Source organism: Suncus etruscus, chromosome 10 (genome assembly GCF_024139225.1).
Source record: "Suncus etruscus isolate mSunEtr1 chromosome 10, mSunEtr1.pri.cur, whole genome shotgun sequence".
Lineage (NCBI taxonomy): Eukaryota > Metazoa > Chordata > Mammalia > Eulipotyphla > Soricidae > Suncus > Suncus etruscus.
The window spans coordinates 97,178,396-97,191,601 of NC_064857.1; the positions used below are offsets into that span (position 1 = coordinate 97,178,396).

Consider the following 13,206-nt stretch of genomic DNA (forward strand, 5'->3'; position numbering starts at 1 on the left):
TTGCCTGGGATAAAAGCTCAGGTCAAAACCAGGGCACAGAGATGATGGAGCCTGATACTCTCACCCCCAAATGCACCAGCAATATAATATAGCACCATTTATTCTTGTAAAGGCATACTAAAAAAGGGAAATTTTACATATAGAAACAAGCTCTTATCTACTAGGGAAAAGAATTCATACATTTTACAATACAAAGGCGCCTCCCACCTTAAACATATGTCATGTGGCCCCAATTTAGACTCCATGTGATTAGACAGTGACCATCCAACCCCGAATCCTAGATCTCAGACATAGAACCAACACAGTTTTCCATAACAGCTCCAGGAACCAAACTTCCTCTGGGACATTATTTTTTTTTAATTTTTAATTATGAGAACAAAGATGCAAAGAAAGAGGACAAGGTAAAGTTACAGTGGAAGTACAATCACCCATAAACAGAATTCACAGAAGTCCCCTTGTTGATATCTTAACATTGAACTTTCAGCCAAAGAACATTACGAAAAATAAAACAGAACCCGTGTACAATTACTTTATTCCTCAAGTTCCCAGATTGTAATACATATTTCTTAGCAGCACATCAAGCAATCTAAAGCCATAAAACTTATGTAACTCCTTAAACATTGAAGGCATAGTACTTTTTTACATTTCCATGCACATGCATATTAGTTTAATTAACCTCAAAAGTTGGTTTTTCTTTTTAAGGATAAGAGTCAAAGGAGCACAGTAAAAACTGTGTTAGAGTGGCAATAATTGTTTGCACTGGCCCACCAAAATATGGGGGACATGAAAAGGGAAAACCTTGGCCTAAATACAAGGAGACATACCCCTGAAGTTTCCTGGCATAAGACCAACTCTAGGCTCCAGGCAAACTAGCAATCCAAGTCGTTGTCTGTAGTGCCAACACACTTTTATTTTTCACACAGTCTCTGTTGTTGGTATCATGTTTCTGTATTAAAGATTCTGGAATCTGCATATCCTACTTTGAAGTCAGGATGTGGAGCGTCCTCTAGTTTCACCTCACAATTAAAGGGCAATGCAGAAAGCCCTATCCAGTACACAGGTCGTTGATGTTCTTAAGTCTTCTCAGTGTTAAGGGAAGTCTCTTTTGAGAAGATCGATGTCAGAGCAGCAGTAGGGTCTTTCCTGGTAGAGGATTGCTTTCAGGTGTTGTTATAAAAAACCTTGGATGTTTCATAGATAGCTTCCCTGGTTCAGGGGTGGATGGAGAATGCCTATTCTTCTGAGGCCTGTGCCTGGTCATTATGTCAGTGTTCAGGGTGTAAGGTCCCATTGAACTACAAGATTTGTGTGTTCCAATCTCTATTAGATAAGATTTTATTTTAATTTATTTAATTAATAAATTAATTTATTTTAATTTATTTAATTAATTATTTTAATGTGCCTATGCAAACAAGGAACAATGCCACATGGCATTATAGGCCCATATGGGGGATGCAAGAACAAGTGCAAAACTCCCCATGACATGGTTAAACATAAGCATTAAACTGAGGGACTATTTCACCGAATATTTCTTATTGAAAAGTTTGCAGAGAGAAGAAAAGATAAAAAGTGGGGAAAATCTTCACTGTTTAAGAGAATAGTTAGTAAGAGTTAGCTGTCAAAGAAAATAGATATAAAATATTCAAAGCCATATGTGTCAATTTTATGTCTTTTGAAATAGTTGGGGGTTGTTTAATCCAGTGCACTAAGTTGGTGTGTGATTATGACTGTGTAGTACTGAAGTTAAAAAAGGTAAATGGGGGGTACTGATGGTTGGGGGTGATAGAGTTAAAAAGTGAAAATGAGCTTTACAGGGGTGTGCGAAAGCGCAGAATATCAGATGGACATTCTACATACACAAAACATAACTTAAGGATAGGATATTTTATTAATATATATTGTGCGCTCTTGCCCCCCCCCCACGGTTTTGAACATGTAGACTGATAAGAAATTGCCAGAGACTGCCTTAGTAAAAATGAGCAGCTCTCAGCACCCCCAAATTTGGACCCACCATTTCTGGCCACCTGGGCTGGGTCCCAGGGAAGGCCCGGAGGCCAGGGGGTGGGCAGGAGAGGGGACGGCTGGGGGCATACCAAGGCTCCCAGCATGCCCAAGCTAGGGAGAAAGCCTTCGACATTGGGGTCTCCCCAGACCCTGTGCCGGGTAGAGCCAGCATCCAGATCAAGAAAGGATTCGGTAGAGAACCGGAAGCCAGGATGTACCCGCCCTCCTCCCTGAGCCCTGCACCCCTTCACAGGGGGAAGGGCGGGGAAAACTTAGGATCCCCTCCAGGAGGGACCACCCTATACCCACCTTTTCTGGCTGCCTGGGCTGGAGGCTGGAGGCCGGGGGGCAGGAGAGGGGATGACTGAGAGCCTACCAAGGCTCCCAGCATGCCCAAGCTAGGGAGAAAGCCTTCGACATTGGGGTCTCCCCAGACCCCATGCTGGGTAGAGCCAGCGCCTCTGGGACATTCTTAATACTGCTCTGACACCAATATGTGCCAGTTTTGATATGACATCCTGACAATGAGGAAATGGCAACAACTTGATCTAAGAGCAGGTTGTCTTATCTCACTACCTAACGATAAGATGAAATCAGAAGACATATCATCCTTTGATCTGTGCAAAAGCCAAGATCACTAACTACAGAAGACTGACTGTGATAACCATGACTGGGCAGAACTCATCCTGGGACCAATAAAAAAGACCCTAGTCTAGGTTTTGGCCTATGATCTGTAAAACAACCAAGATATCTAATTCCAGAGGTCTGACTGAGACAACTACAACTGAGCAGAACTTCTGGAAACATAGTGAAAGATTCTATCCTAGGCTTTGTCCTAGGATCGGTGCAAAAACCAAGACCACCAACTATAGAAGACTGATTAAAACAACAGTGATGGAACAGAACCTCTATAACTGTAAAGAAAGACTCCATCCTAGGCTACATCTATGACCTGTGCAAATACCAAGATCTCTAGCTACAGAGGCCTGATTTTGTTATGATTTTTATGGAACATCTATACTAAATAAGGAAAATTGGCTAGAGATATGTTATTTTCAAGGGTCTCATGTATTCATCACACTGCTGGAAATAACTGAGTAAAATTGGATCATGTATAAATCAAAAAGAATAAGTTGTGGCATGATTAATTTCATTTCCTTGTCTTTTTACATAAAGAAAAAACTTTAAAAGGTAAACAAACAAGATAGTTTCATAGTATTGTGAGTGTCATCAAGAAAACAAGATAGAGGGACTTATGGGTGGTGAGGTTGGGAGAATTAGGAAAGGCTAGAGGACAGATTTTCTGAAAACTGGACTTCAGATATAAGAAAGGAACAATGAAGTAAGGGTCTCATGCAGAAAGTTGCAGGAATAATGTTTCATGGTCACAAGAGTGAGCAAAAAGACAAAAGGTTATAAAGGGATGGCATGTTGGTGGAGAGAAGGAAGTGTGTATGAAGCAGTGACCAATAGTGATTTGAAGTCAGGGTGGAGAGTTAAGAAAGCCACGGTAGGTCTCATCTTAGTAAAGGTCCTCTGTATTTGTATCAGGTTCTTTTCTAGTACATATGAATACCTTTTTGATGGACACGAGGAAGCAGTTCCTCTATTGTTTCTTTCCTTCTTGTTTTTTTTTTTTCAGAGCCAATTTCACTTTTTATCTTGTTTGGATGTGTAAAGCCGACAACCACAAAGATACATGTTAGTTTAGTAGAACTGTCTTTGGAAAATGCATGTGGATTGTCAGCTTCTATGGAGTTGACAGAGAGAAAGGAAAGTCCATGGCTAGTTGATGCACTAAGAGGAAGTGGAATGTGCCGTGACATCATTTGGTCTGTATCACTGACTCTTCTGATGTCTCTGCTGCCCTTATAACTTAATGTTCTAGGCAGCCCAGGTTCCAGTTTATCAACCAAGACAATAAATTGGTAATGACTGCTGCCCTATCTTTATTCTTAAGTTATCTGCTAACACAAAGAGACAGATTCATTCAATTTGGAAAATGTTAATAAGATGCCAAAAATGTGTTCAGGGAGAAGAAAGGGAAAGCTTTTTCCAAATGGCTGTATCATTCTTTTCAAAATTGAATTCTAGCTGTCTCTGTGCAGGTGAATTAAAAGACTATCAAAACCTTAAATGTTCCTATTAACCCAATTAAAAAAGTGTCTGAATAGAGGACTGGTAAAGATGAAAGGTATTTATGCTCTATCAATTGAACCTCCATGACAAAAGATAATGAACACATTTTTTTTTTTGCCATAGAAAGGTAGTTCTAAAACTTTGATTTGACTTTAGATAATATTGACTTCCTAGCATCGTAGGCAGCTCCTTTATGGAGTCTTAATATATTTTTTACACTAGTTGGATGGATTTTAGCATCTGTAAGACTTAGATTCCTGTTGTTGCTGCTTCCTTTCCCACCCTGTCTCCTATTTGTGAGTCATATTACTACTTACTGAGATGAAGAGGTAGAACAAATTGTCAGGTAGAACAGAAATCAGTACTTTTAAAAACAACTGAGCTTTTTACCTTGCTGTGACAAAGATTATTGACATAATTTCTAGTACTAAATTTTTGGGTTACAAATATTTTAATAATTTGCTTTATGCTCAAGTATTATTAAGAGTTTACACATAGACCTCCAGGAGTTAGGTTAAACAAAAGGCATGCTACTCAAATTGCAGTAAAAAAATAAAAAGACTTTGCTAAGGAGGTCTGGCCTGGTGGGAAGAGCAAGGGAATCTCATATCATTAGTGGAGCACAATCGTCACTGGTGGCAAGTTTAGAGTTGGAACATCGAGTGCCTAAATCTTAGGTGTGAACAACAGGGTTGTAAACCATCGTTAAAACAAAGAAAGATATTTTCACACCTATGTTCACTACAGTTCTGTTTACAATAGCCAAGATCTGAAAATAATCTAAATGCCCAATGACAGATGAAATGACAAAGAAAAGTATTGTATAGGAACACAATAAAACACTTTTCAGCTATTAAAAGAAAAATTAAAATAGTCGATATATTTCAAAGTTAAGATATCAGCAATGGGACTACTGAGAATTCATTATGTGTCATTGTCCTTCCACTGTAACTTTACCTTGTCCTCTTTCTTTGCATCTTTGTTCTCATAATTAAAAATTAAAAATTAAATTTTTAAAAATTAAAAATTAAAAAAGAAAATAAGAAAAATATTTTTTCTTATTTTCTTTGTATGTTGATATGAGAGTAAATATTATTTATAATTTTATGTAGGGAATATATTTTTCTCTTATGAGGAACTAACTTTAATTCTGCAAAGTTTTGTTTTATTCATTTTGGATTGTTTTAGAAAACGAGTAATTAGTCATACATTTATTATGTATTTTTTCATATGCATGGTTTTTATTATAAACATCTTGAAATAACTTTTGAAAGTAGATATGATTTAAGTATAATAAATATGTGGTCAAGTCCCTTTCCTCTAGAGATAATTTTTTTATTTCATTTCTATTTGTATTATATTGTATTACATTAATATAATATGTGGTCAGGTCCCTTTTTTCTAGAATTTTCTCTCACTTGTATTTGTTTTTAATGTATTTCACTTCAGAGATAACTTTTCTTTTTTAAGTACTCTTATTTTCATCCTGATTTCCTTACTGATGTTTGTTTTTGGGTCACACCTGGCAGTGTTCAGAGTTTACTCCTGGCTCTGTACTAAGAAGAAGGATTTAGGAGACTATATGGGGTGCAGGGGATCAAACCAGAATTGGCTTTGTGCAAGGAAAGTGCCTTACTTGCTGTATTATTTTCCCTAGTCCATGCATGATTCTTTCTTTTTCTTCAGGTTTTTTTTGGGGGGGGGGTCGGCTATGTGCTCAGAAATCGCTCCTGGCTTGGGGGACCATATGGGATGCCAGGGATCAAACCGCCTAGTCCTAGGCTAGCATGTGCAAGGCAGAAGTCTTATGACTTGCACCACCGCTCAGGCCCCTTCTTTAGTTATTTTTATTAAAGTAGTGGTGTTAGTGTATATAATGGGGGTGACTAAAGAGGATACCCTTAAAGACGCATTAATAGTATATTAATAGTAACTCGCTTTATATGCATTAATATAGTGAGACTTATAATACAATTAATTATACTTTCCATGCATACATATCTAATAACACATCAATCACCAATGTCTTATTAGTGTCCCAAAGTCTCCTCCCTGCCATGCTTTTTACCACTCCCAGCTAAGTTCTTCTTACAAAATCTTCAATTCCAATGTCTTTGGCCATTTGTTGTTTCCTTGCTATGTTTCTTTATATTCCATCCTACAAATGAGAAAGATTTCTTTCTTAATTTGGAAGGTGATGCCTATACACCCATATATGATTAAAGCTAAACTTCTGCAATTACAAAATTGTAAATCAATGACAAATTAAATCAATTATTTTTTAAAAACTATCTCTTTTTGAAGATATGAGTTCTTATGGTTGGAGATACATTTTGTGTTTATAACCCAAATAGCTTATTGAATATTTTGGGTCCCAAATCTATTGCATTTAATACAGGGACTTAAAAATATCCTTATTTTGATGTATTTAGTGCTTAAAGTGCTCTAGAGTATTAGGCATATTTCACTGAATATTACAGACATCAGGTTAGGTTTTATCATATTTATCTTATCATGCTTCTTGATAGTCATCCAACTGGAGTAAATGACTCACTTTCTATTACACATGACACAAAGAGGTGCTTTTCTGTGCACTGATCTCTTTAATGGAGATATTTTATAGTATCAGATGGTTAATAGAGTTCTGATTGTCAAGTGTTGAATGAGTCAAGGAGAAATCCCTTTCTGGATCAAACTACAGGAAGTGAGTTAAGATGGTGCTAAATGTATCATGGCAGCTGTCTAACTCTCTGCTGACTCATTGGCTAAACTGTGATTTTCTAATTGGTAAAGCTGTGAAAATCCAACTAGTGATGTTTTGCTCTCTAAAGAGTTTGGGTGAGCCGACCAAAGAACTGTAATTACTTTCTCGAATTTCTCTGTGGTTAGCTCCTTTGCTCATTCTGATAAAATATATTCTAATGTAGTCAGAAAAAGTTTGGCTGGCATCTGAATCATAGATCTTCAGGGTCTCTTACTTTGGGTTTTTGTACTATATTATTGCATACCATAGCCTTTTGCTCTGACAGACTGTCACCACATTTATCTTTTTTTAAATAACTTTAAGCACAATAATTACAAACATGTTTTTAGTTGGGTTTCAGTCATAAAAAGAACACCCCCTTCACCAGTGCAACATTTCCACCAACAATGTTCTCTATCTCCCTCCTCCCCAATCCCTGCCTGTATTCAAGACAGGTATTCTACTTCTCTCACTCATTAACATTGTCATGGTAGTTGTTACTAAAATGATAGTTGTCTCTAACTGCACTCACCACTCATTGTGGTGAGCTTCATATTGTGAGCCGGTTCATCTTGAAGCTTCAGTTTCTTTCTTTCTCCCTCTCCTCTCTCACTATATCTATGCATATGTGTTTATGTAAATATTATGTGAGTATGTGAATATTTGTTTTTATGTGAATATATGTATATAGCTATAATTTTACATGTGTATGATTGTGGAAACTACAATTAATAATGAGCTATTGGGGCAGTAGTGGTGGTACAATCAGTAAGGTGTCTGCCTTGTATGCGCTAGCCTAGGATGAACTGTAGTTTGATTCCCCTACATCCCTATGGTCCTCCAAGCCAGGAGTAATCCCTGAGCATCACTAGGTGTGGTGCAAAAACCAAATTAATTAATAATAATAATAATAATGAGTTATTCTCAAAAGAAGTTTGGAGGAGAAATGGGGTTCAAGGAAATACTTCATGGCATAATAAGTAATAAAATTTCTAAATAACTTCTTCTACATCTATATTCTTTCCTCTATAATATTATTCCTCCTACAGAAAATTTTCTATTTCTCTGGATTCATTTTTGCCTTATTATTATACCTCCTCCTTTTTTAAAGTTTGTGTTAGCCCACTGACATTCATGAATGACCTATATTTATATCTGTTGTCATTAACACAAAGAAATACAAGCAAGATTTTGAGTTTATGACAGAAAGTGATGATAAAACTAGTATTACTATATAGATCAGTTGTAATTACATCTTTATTTTATGCCATTTAAGCTTATGAAAGGGTTAATCTATTTCTTTCTTTTACGAATCTTAAATTAATATCTTTATTTAAGCACCTTGATTACGAATAAGATTGTGGTTGAGTTTCAGTCATGTAAAGAACACACACATCCCCTTCACCAGTGCAACATTTCCATCACCAATGTTCCAAATCTCCCTCCTCCCTACCCCACCCTCGCCTGTACTCTAGACAGGCTTTCTACTTCCCTCATTCATTCACATTGTTATGATAGTTCTCAATGTAGTTATTTCTCTAACTGCACTCATCACTCTTTGTGGTGAGCTTTATGTAGCTCCTCTCTTTTGTCTCTGAAAATTATTGCAAGAATTTCTTTCATTTTTCTTAAAAACCATAGATGAGTGAGATTATTCTGCATCTATCTCTCTCTCTGACTTATTTCACTCAGCATAATAGATTTCATTTCCATCCATGTATAGGAAAATTTCATGACCTCATCTCACCTGATGACTGCATAATATTCCACTGTGTATATGTACCACAGATTCTTTAGCCATTTATCTATTGAGGGGCATTTACGCTATTTCCAGAGTCTGGCTATTATAAACAGCACTGCAATGAACATAGGTGTGAGGAAGGGATTTTAGTATTGTATTTTTGTGTTCCTAGGTCATATCCCTAAGAGTGGTATAGCTGGATCATATGGGAGCTCAATTTACAGTTTTTGGAGGAATCTCCAAATCACTTTCCATAAAGATTGGATTAGGTGGCATTCCCACCAGCAGTGGATAAGAGTTCCTTTCTTTCCACATCCCCACCAACACTACTTGTTCTCATTCTTTGTGATGTGTGATGTGAGATAGTACCTCTTAGTTGTTTTGATTTGCATCTCCCTGATGATTAGTGATGTGGAGCATTTTTTCATGTGTTTTTTGGTCATTTGTATTTCTCTTTTGTCAAATGGTCCATTTCTTCTCCCCATTTTTTGATGAGATTAGATGTTTATTTCTTGTAAAGTTCTGTCAGTGCCTTGTATATTTTGAATATTAGCCTTTTATCTGATGGGTATTGGGGAATAATTTCTCCCACTTAGTGGGTGGTTCTTGTATCCTGGATACTGGTTCCTTTGAGGTGCAGAAGCTTCTCAGTTTAGTATATTCCCATCTGTTAATCTCTGCTTTCACTTGTTTGGAGAGTGCTGGTTTCTCCTTAAAGATGCCTTTAGTCTCAATGTCATGGAGTATTTACCTACGTGTTTTCTATATACCTTATGGTATCAGGTCTGATATCAAGTTAATCTATTTCTGTGTAGCAGTGGAGACCTATGAATAATAATAGTAATGTTGACTTTCCCATGCCTTCTCCATATCCTACTGTACTTCTCCAGGCATTTACTCTGTATCATTTTCTCTAGATTTTCCTGTATGAAGCTCCATATCCTATTCCTGACATCTCTAAATTGTGGCAATGTATGGGTCCAGGCAGAGCAAGATCAGAGGGTTTGAGGGTCAGGGGTCTCCTTCCTCATCCACCTTCCTTGAAAGCAATGTAGGATGTCTATGAATAATTATTAATTTAACTTTTAACTTCTCCCAAATATTGTCTCTTTATGTTTTGAACATTCTGAAATGTCTTTGGCTTTCACCCTATATGTAAGATAAATCTTTCCAAGTCAACATGAATTACCTATTTTTCACAAAACATACAGAGAAGATATGTAAACTCCTCTTGGCTTTTCATGCCCACTGCCCTTTCCGAAAAATGTGTTCATTTTTCAGACACCCCCTCTCTGCTCTGGCTATATTTCATTCTTCTCCCTTTTTAAATGATGGAAATTATGAGCTTCCATTTCTGACAGCTATGATTAAAGGCTCGTGCACCTGTTCAGGTAGAATAAATGGGGAAAATGCTGAAGCATTCTCTGAGAGCTAATATAGTCTCACAATAGTAAAACTCCAAAACAGCTCTCTCAAATAAGCTCACTGAAACCTTTTACATTCCAGATCTTTCTGATGTCAAAAGAGGCCCTTGAATCTCAACTACGCAATGTTTGTTGGGACACAGGTGCCATTTCCTTAGAGATGAGAAGAGGCTTAGCTCACAGGGAAAGAGAGAAATGGTTCTCTGTAAGAAGGAAATAAAGAAAGCACAGGATGGGAAGAAGGTACTTCACAAGTGGCTTAGAAAGCTTCCTTTCTGCTAAAGACTCACAAATACACGGTTATCTAGATTTAAATACATTTTAAAAATAGAGTGCCAAAATGCTTTTTAAAGGGCCAGCGAGGTGGCGCTAGAGGTAAGGTGTCTGCCTTGCAAATGCTAGCCAAGGAAGGACCTCGATTCGATCCCCTGGCATCCCATATGGTCTATCCAAGCCAGGGGCAATTTCTGAGCACTTAGCCAGGAGTAGTAACCCCTGAGCATCAAACGGGTGTGGCCCGAAAAACCAAAAAAAAAAAAATGTTTTTTAAGTTGGAATTTTCATTTTTAAAGTCCTCCCAAATCCATTTCAGCTCATCATCTCTGAAGCAGTTTTGCTATGCCAACCAGTCAATTGTCATTGAATCAACATCATCCTCTCTTTCAAGAACAAGTTACTTGAAATAGGATCTCTCACTCACTCTCTTATTCTCTATATTGCTCTCCCGCCCACCTATTTTTAAATCTCACCTGTCTCCCTCCCTGGTTCTCATGGATAATAAGAAAAAACTCATCATTATAGGTGGTTAATGTTTCTTTAAGTTTGTGATTTATCCTCTTTTATTTTTTAATTATCCTTTTTTATTTTTGTAACATATATGTATTTTTTTTGGCAGAAGAGATTAGTTGATTTGTCTTATGGAGTTCTCATAGTTTGAATTTGGGTGACAGAGCTGAGGTTCAAGAAGAAAATATTGCATTTCCTTAAAGTCTAGTTAAGTTTAGAGGCTTTTATGTGCCTTTTGACCATCTGTATTTTTATTTGAGGAAATGTCTGTTCATTTCTTTTCCCCATTTTTGATGGGGTTAGATATTTTTTCTTGTTAGTTTCTGTCAATAACCTGTATATCTTAGATATTAGCCTCTTATCTAATGGGTATTAGATGAATAGTTTATCCCATTCTCTGGGTGAGCTTTGTACCCTATAAACTAATAATCAGGGAGATGCAAATAAAAACAACAATAAGATATCATGAGATAACACTAGTTATCATCTCGTGCCACAGAGACTGGGACACATCACAAAGAACATGAACAATCAGTGCTGGCATGGATTTGAAAAGAAAGGAAAACATTCACTGACAACTACCATGACAATGATAGAGAGAAAAATACACTGCCTGTCTTAAAGACAAATAGAAGATGGGGAGGAGGAAAAGGGGGGAAATTGGTAGCAGCAAATTTGCACTGGTGAAGGGGTGTGTGCATTTTATGACTAAAACCCAATTACGAACATGCTTGTAGCCATGGTGCTTAAATAAAGAAATTATTATTAAAAATAAGATATCTTTACCTAAACCAAAAATATAAGTTTGGACGCTTTATCACCAGGGAGTTTCTCAGAAGACTGTGTCATGGGTGCTCTTGTGAACTTTTGAGTGATGATAGATCATAATGTCCAATACTTTCTTCTCTGAGGTTAGAAATTAATGCCTAGATTCAGTAATTCTTCAATAACACTTGCTAATCAAATTTATTAAATACAATGATTTATCATTCATTTAGATGAATAAGTTCTGTAGAAATACACTTCCCCCAATCAAACATGTGTTATGTCAATTTTGTACTATATAGGATAGACGAGAATAAACATTTATTCATTTCTCCTTGATCACAAGTTTTTAAAGTAATGTGTTTAATAGCACATCAAGGGAAATGAAAATAAAGTTAAACAATTGAAAGTGCATTAACCTTTGTTCAGCAAAATAAAATGTATTGAGAATGAGAACATAGCCTGCGAGAATGCTAGAAGATATTTGCATATACTACACTGATAAAAACTAAATAGCAAAGGTCTATGAAGAACTCATAAAACTTAGCAATAAAAAGTCAAAAACAACTGATTCAATATAAATATGTACCTGGAATATTACTGTTAACGATATGTAAGCCACTATAATTAAAATAAAAATTATATTTAAAAAAGTCAACAACTCAATAAAAGTGGAAGATTTGCATAGACATTTCTAAAGAGGACATAAAAAGAAACAAATCAAAACTACAGGTATCACCTCATACCAGTGAGCCTGGCATATGCTTCAAGAAATTAGACCCCCAGCTAACATCATGTATGAAGGTACAATCCAAATGAATTAAAGACCTTGATATCAGACCTGATACCATAAGGTATATAGAACAGCACGTAGGTAAAACACTCCATGACATTGAGACTAAAGGCAACTTCAAGGAGGAAACAACACTCTCCAAACAAGTGAAAGCAGAGATTAACAGATGGGAATTTATTAAGCTGAGAAGCTTCTGCACCTCAAAGGACATAGTGCCCAGGATACAAGAGCCACCCACTGAGTGAGAGAAACTATTCACCCAACACCCATTAGATAAGGGGTTAATATCCAAAATATACAAGACATTGACAGAACTTTACAAGAAAAAACATCTCATCCCATTCAAAAAATGGGGAAAAGAAATGAACAGACATTCTTTGATAAAGAAGAAATACAAATGGCCAAAAGACACATGAAAAAATGCTCCACATCACTAATCAGAGAGATGCAAATCAAAACAACTATGAGATACCACCTCACACCACAGAGATTGGCACACATCACAAAGAATGAGAACAAGCAGTGTTGGCGGGGATGTGGAGAGAAAGAAACTCTTACTCACTGCTGGTGGGAATGCCATTTATTCCAACCTTTATGGAAAGCAATATGGAGATTCCTCCAAAAATTGGAAATTGATGTCCCATATGATCCAGCTATATCACTTCTAGGGATATGCCATAGGAACACAAAAGTACAATACAAAAATCATTTCCCTACACCTATATTCATTGCAGCATTATTTACATAGCAAGACTCTGGAAACAACCAAGATGCCCTTCAACAGATGAATGGCTAAAGAAACTGTGGTACA

At 36.7% G+C, this 13,206-nt stretch overlaps 1 long non-coding RNA gene across 1 annotated transcript in view; it reads right to left on the reverse strand.

Moving 5' to 3' along the window:
* Nucleotides 1-407: 407 nt before the first annotated feature.
* The window catches only part of LOC126020055 (uncharacterized), a 1,004,964-nt gene continuing 992,165 nt past the window's right edge, over nucleotides 408-13,206 (reverse strand). The window contains exon 2 of the long non-coding RNA XR_007499580.1: nucleotides 408-853. This is a non-coding gene — a long non-coding RNA (uncharacterized LOC126020055). The remainder of the gene's footprint in view (nucleotides 854-13,206) is intronic.